General features: G+C 37.1%; 1 protein-coding gene across 6 annotated transcripts in view; it reads right to left on the reverse strand.

Moving 5' to 3' along the window:
• Positions 1-7,057, reverse strand: part of SNTG1 (syntrophin, gamma 1) — a 682,373-nt gene that overhangs the window by 293,456 nt on the left and 381,860 nt on the right. For 2 of the 6 annotated variants that reach the window (XM_012723048.1, XM_004679887.2), the window contains exon 1: positions 6,301-6,348. The exons of the other annotated variants lie outside the window; for them this stretch is intronic. The gene's annotated coding sequence lies outside the window, so the exon portion shown is untranslated. Of the gene's footprint in view, positions 1-6,300; positions 6,349-7,057 lie in introns of those variants that run through there. 6 annotated transcript variants of the gene reach the window in all.

Here is a 7,057-nt window from a genome sequence, read left to right on the forward strand (position 1 = left end):
GCAGGCGGGAATTGAACTCATGCGGAAGTGGCTTTTTAGCTTCTCAGTGCAGTGCTTTAACCCGCTGTGCCACCAGGGAGGGCCCATGTCTCACCCCATTTTACTACCAAAAAATGTGCCAGTGAATAAAATTGTAAGTTTGTTCATTCAGCTATTGAAAGACATGTTTGTTTACAGTTCTTTACAATAATGAGTACAGCTGTTATAAATTTTAAAGTGCAAGTACTTTGTGTGGAAGTTTTCAACTAAATATGAAACACACATAATATTGGGTCATATTTTTGACTATAGTTTCTCCTCTATACTAGTATGTAAAATGCATTTACCTTGTATTTTCTTACTGTTTTTCTAATGTTTACAATACACAATTGAAATCTATTATAAATCTATTTTGAAATAATACTGTTTATCTGGCAATCCAGGTAATTTATAACATAGTTCTCTCTTATGCTGTAATTCATACATTAATCTATGTGTTATAATCAAGTATAATGTTGCTATTAGCACTTAGAATAAAGACTTGTTGGGTCTCGTTGGTAGCCTAGGGGTTCAGTGTCACTGCTGTCTCCTCTATGGGCTGAATTCAAACCTTGGGCAGGGAGCTAACCCACATATGATGCAACAGACCTCTCCTATCTTACCCACTGCTCCCCTCAGCAGTGTATTACTCTAGATCCAGCTCATCTGGCCCCACCTCGTTCTCCAGTGTAGCATCTCACTCCCTGTATCTCTGCCTTACACTAAAGTTATTTTATCTATTAATAACTAAACCTTAAAAAAATGAATAAACAGATGTCTGCTAGATCAATAAAATATACAGATTATAATGATTATATCCAATATTTATTTATTCCTTCAGTATTATCTCTTTATATATATTCTATTTTCTACTATACATGTTTTTCTTTCTCAAGCTACCTGTTTGTCTTTGTCTACTATTTATTATTGCTGCAAAGTTCAGACATTTCAGGTGTCACTATACCTTTGTTTCTTTTGCCCATGTTATATTTCTGTTTCTTTATAGACTCCCCTTGAGTTAAACTTGTTGCTTGGCATTCTTTCATTCCAGTGTTACTTGCTGGAGTTTCATTGGCATACATATAAGTCATTGGAGCAGGAGTGGAAGAAACAGTACAGAATTCTATGATTAAGTTTCAAACTTTTAGTGATCCTGTGTCCCTGTGTTGTTACTTTCTTAAATGCTTCTCAGCTTTTCTCCATCACATCATACCTTTAGGTGAGAAACAAACATCTTAGAAGTCTGGAGGTAAGTATCTTTTCCATGTTAGTTAGGCTCTAAGATAAATTTCATCTTGAGAGAAGAACTGTGTTAGTTAGGTACAATGTGCTGGTTATATTTAAAAGTAGCTACTCCTCCCCTCACATCCCAAGAAGTTGGTGGTTTTTTTGATATTGCTATGACCTATACTGTGAGGGCTCCTGAAGTTAATGTGTAGGAGATCTTATTGGCCCCATTAAGGCTGGGCCTTCAACTCTCAAATAAGTCCACCTAGAACTTCCAGAAATGGGTCAATACAGTTTAAGTGTCCAACTATTTGCTGATTCCAGTGATTTTTCATGGCACTTGTAAGCTGTAAATCCCTGGATTTACCTGTCTTTCTAGTTTTACAGGTAGCAGTCTGCTCTGTGACATTAAATTTTCAAGAAGCATTGGCCTAAAGATTTTTAAGATTTTTTTCTGCTTAATGAAAGGCATGATGACCTCTAAGTTTAACATGTAAAAGCTGAAAGAGAATTCTTAATTCTCAGTTTTCAAATCTAATTTAATCTAACCTGATATAGCTAAACTATAAGGACATTTGGAAGATTAAAGAGGAGTTAATGGTCCCAAAGCAATATTTATGTTATTTGGCACATAATAAAAGAAAGAAAAGTAAATACAAATTTTCTTTAATAATGTTGATTAAGAAAACAATTAAGAATATAAACTCAATAGAAAAATTCATGGATTTAAAGCATATAAGTACCACTCTTTGGATCATCATGCACTGTAGACATTTCTGATATTAGTAAATTAATTTGTATACAATATTTCATTGTAATAAACATAATGTGGGATTATCATATCCACGGGGTTTTACAGAGTTTGGGTATATACAGACTTGAACTTTGTTCAGGGAAAATGTTAATATTCAATGAGGCAGACTATAGCTTTGGCTCATTTGACATCAAGTACTTAAGCTAGAATATGACTAACTGGCTCAGTGCTCTGATTTTACTATTTTTTCCAGATATATATTTTTAATTTATTTATGCATGAAAGATATGGGGTATAGGCCAGAGGTGCAGAGGGTAAGAATTCACCAGAGACAGAGTGGGGAGCAGAACATTTGGATCTACTGAAATACACTTGCATTAACTGTTATTTAAAATAACATAATGATACAGGGCAACAAGGGTCACTAAACTGGCCAAGAGCACTGCCCAAATATTTTACCAGGCACTATCTAGTTTTTCGCCCATGCACACATTTGCAAGACTACTTAGGCTCAGGAACCACAGTGGGATTTACTTAACAAACCAGGGAAACACAAACAGTTATTGAGGCCAAAGATGGCCTTTACCTCACCAGAAGCAGCATCCAGTGTTTTTCAGCCCTGAACAAAAGCAGCTAAGAGGGCTTCTTCCCACCAATGAGGATGCAATACTTCTCTCCTGAACGATAAGCCACATGCCCAAGATGTCATCTCTGCCTCTGCTGACCTGGGGCATGTAGCATCCAGATTGTGCCAGGTTCCAACTCATGAAAACAGCAGAAACATGAAAACAGCAGAAACTGCAACAGGAGATGCTCCTGGAGATTTCCAGGATACCCCAGTATGACACTCCACACTCAAGACAACAGATGTAGTGGCTGAACAACCTGACAAACAGCCACACAGCTCAGTGAGGTGCCTGGCTCTGGGTCTTAGCCTTCTCTGCCAGATTGTAACAGCTGCCAAACCATGAAAAGTTTCAGTACCAATGGCTACACACAAACCCTCCAAACTTCCTCTCTAAGGTTGAATGTTGGAGGTATCTTCCTTCCGAGGCCCACAACAGCATTCTGGAAGACAGGCATGAAGCTCCATCCACTTCTGCAGTCTCTTATGTTTCTTATACGTCGCTCCAACCTTAAAATGTGATGCTTTTTAGCATTTCCCTAGAGCTATCTATCTTCTCACCAGCCACCCCCCTCTAGGGGTGCTGCATGTAACAGTCTATGGCTTTAGCTACATATTACAATTATTTAAAAATAATTATACTAAGCAAAAGTAATTAAATACAAACTCATAGAGGAAGTTATTTTGACCACTTTGAAAATATGCATTAGGGATATGGTTTTAAGACTCCCTGGAACATTAACTATTAATTTTTATAAAGTTTGTCATTACTTTTTAAAACTTTTTAAAATTTACTTTCTTTATCTACTGTTTTATGGTCATCATTGTTTCTTTAATTTCAAGGTTTTTTGTTTTTTTTTTTAAAGATTTATTTATTTGTTCATACAGAACTGGGGTACAGGCCAGAGGCTCAGGGTCGGTGAGAGGCTTCACCAGAGACAGAGTGGGGAACAGAACAGGCAGATCAACGAAGTACACTGCTGAGGGGAGCAGCGGGCGGGTCAGGAGAGGTCTGCCACACCATGTGGTCACCTCCAGGGCAGGCGGGAATCGAACTCATGCGGAAGTGGCTTTAGCTTCTCAGTGCTGTGCCTTAACCCACTGTGCCACCAAGGAGGGCCTCAAGTTGTTTTTGATATCGAATTTTAGTTTATGGGTTACAGCAAACTCTAATCAATTGACTTCAAATCTAAGAGATTTAACCATATTTTTATTATGCAGAAAAAGAGATGTACATGTACAACCTAAGAACATTAAAAAAAAATGCACCTGCTCAGATGATTACATTTTTTTTTCACATAATAAAGTAACTTTATTTCAATAGAAAGCAGCTACTTGATCATGGTGGCTGTTCAGTTATAACTGAGCTCTTTTTTGGTGACTCTGTAATCATTTAGTGCTGAATGCCTCCAAAGCCTTGATGTAAAAGGACCCAGAAACGACCCACATATACTTTCCTGCACCCAAGGGACTTTAATTAGACAGCTGCATCGGAGGACAAGTCACACATTCCTATGGCACACATTATTAATAGTAGGTGGTTAAGATCTTGACATAACAACTGAGTCCATTGGGAGAAATGTGCAATTAATAAAATATGTAATTAATTAATGGTAAGCATGATTTTATAATTCATTATATCTGAGCAGTCCCTGATTGAAATTTACTACAGACTCAATTATGAAAAGAATAACATATTCCTGACCCTACCCTTTCCTAAGCACCATCATCTTTTTTTTTTTTTCCTAAATAATTTGTTCTTTCTAAACTAGGATTCTTGAGTGCACCAAAGGGAAGTTTGTATAGAAAGTTAAATGGAAGCTAAATGGTTAACTTGGTCTTAGACACTAAGGTACAAGAGAAAAAGTGACTAAAATTTCTCCATGAAACTTGTTTTTATTTTATCCATAAAATAATGGATAAAATACTTTATCCGTAAAAGCTGGAAACATATCAACAAACTGATGCTGAGCTCCAAGGCTGATGGGGAACTGAGGCTGCAGAGGAAGAATGGGCTACCCACCACAGGAATAGGGGTGCACCAATAGAAATTCATAACTCCAGTTCTCTGAAGGAGCCTTTTTATATTCTATGTATGAAGTGTTCCATGAATAGCCAGAATCCTTCAGCTAAGTTCATATTTCTTTGCCATATCCCACTTTTCAGCTGCTTTTGATCTTTGACTCATGTGTCTTCAATTGCTTATTTTTGGGGGGTGGGGTGTCTCCAAAAGGCTGGAGACAGTAACATTCAAATAATTGTAACTCAGGAGTATAATTAATAGGTATGACAAACCAGTGACAACCAGTCATAAGTAAAGTTAGCTAGGAAAGATTTCTGCTTTTTGAGCACCCAGATTTCTACCCCAATTTAGTAAGAAGTAGCTCAAGGACATTGACCTCTTGTCCCTCAAGAATGAAGAGCAAGATCTGGAAGCAAGAAGAAGTTTTCTCCAATTTGAAGAAATTGCAAGTCCCTTATCTTTGCAAAGATTAATCCACAGCCTTGTTGCCAGAGTAAAAAAAAACATGCTCACCAGACTAGTCACAAACAAGTTGGAAGAAAATGGAATATGAATTCAAATCCCAGAAAGCTCTGTCTATATGTCTAAATTCCCACTGACATAGATCTTTAGTTTCTCTTCCTTAATACTCCCCCATATAAATCCCTGTTTCTCTTCAATTTAAGGAGAATGACTTCTCAGTGTGAACTTCCATCTTAAATCATTGGCCAATTAATAAAACTTTGTATTTTTTATTTTTCTACTTTTACATAGGTGAATAGGGATATAGTCCAGAGGTGTGGGAGATTAGAAGTTTCACCGGAAACAGAGTGAGGAACAAAACAGGAAGAGATATTTAAGTATACTGCTGAGGGGAGCAATGGGAGAGACAAGAGAGGTCCCTAGTGAGATCCCAAGCTCCCTGGCTGTGGATCAAATTCAGGCCTTAGTAGTGACAGTTCTGACACTTAACCCTTAGTCTACTAGAAGGTCCAGACTTTGCTTTAACTCTAACTTTTATCTCTCCAGATTTATTGGTAAATGAAAGGTAGCCAAACTTGAGTATGGCAACAAAAGCATATAGAAACAAGACCTTGACAAATTTGCGATCTCATTAAATCTGTTTCCTCTTCTGTGAAGTGAAAATGATAGCAACCCCCTCAACATTCAAAGGAGAATTAACAACATTTGTATATTAAACAAATATATTAAATTTGTATATTTGTACATGCAAATATAACAATAAAGCTCATTAGAATGAATATAGTGATTAGAGGAATTTTTCAGATTTCATGTAATTGTGTGCTTACTTAACTATATAGGTAAATACTTAAAACATATGTTCCAGACTCACAGCCAAGAACTAAATAGTAGATGTGTAATAATTTGCAGCTTGAACTCAGAATTCAACTTCTATACTTGTGATTTATTTGCTGACAATTTCACTTTTTATTTTTTTATTATATATCTTCTTTTTTATCTTGAGACATAGCTGCTATCTGACAAAATTTTCAAATGATTTAATTTACTTTAATTTAGTACTCTGATTTCTTCAATTGTTATTTTTACCTCTTCATCAGCCCAGAGGGGCACAATTTTTAAATGAAGACACTGAGAAATCTCCCTCTTGCACATCTACCACATAGAGTCCACCACCACACCGTGCCAACATACCTCCTGGCTATGCTGTTCACCAGTTTCCTTTATCGATCAGCAGGCATGATGCAATTCAAACCACTGCCAACTCTCGGTTGGACAGCTCCTCTTAAACTGTGTTCTCCAATTCTTAATCCTCAATCTCCCAAAGGATCTGTGAGAGCACACAAACAAAATACCAACCCTGTGCTTAACACGATGATAGCCTTTTTGAAGTAAAAATCCTTTCCAAAGATTGAATCATCTGATTTCAAAAGCAGCATCTTACTCTTTGAGTTCTCTCTCTATCCAGATAATCTGTTCCAGTCTCACTGTTCTGCCTTCAATTTCTAAAAATGCCAAGCTGTCTTGTCAATCAGGAATATTTCTTACATAAAGTATCTTGGGAGCCCAAATTAATGTGAATTGATTCCTCTTGTAATTCCCTCAATCAAAATTAGAACCCCAGCCATCTTCACTTTTTCTTAACAGGGTGCATCAACACCAATACTTGCTGCTGTGAGCATAACACTTAGCCTGATTTATAGCAGTTATTTTTATAAAGATTTATTTATTTATACATACAGAATTGGAAGCATAGGCCAGAGATGGAGGGGCAGTGAGAGGATTCACCAGAAACAGAATGGGGAGCAGAACAGACAGACTGGTGAACTAATCTGCTAAGGGGAAAAGTGGGTAGGTCAGAAGAGATCTGCCGTGCCATGTGTATCTCCTGTGAGGCTGGGGATCAAACTCACATTGAAGCAGTTGCAGTTAGCTTGTAGTGCTATGCTTT

Source organism: Condylura cristata, unplaced genomic scaffold, assembly GCF_000260355.1.
Source record: "Condylura cristata isolate star-nosed mole 26May11 unplaced genomic scaffold, ConCri1.0 scaffold00009, whole genome shotgun sequence".
Lineage (NCBI taxonomy): Eukaryota > Metazoa > Chordata > Mammalia > Eulipotyphla > Talpidae > Condylura > Condylura cristata.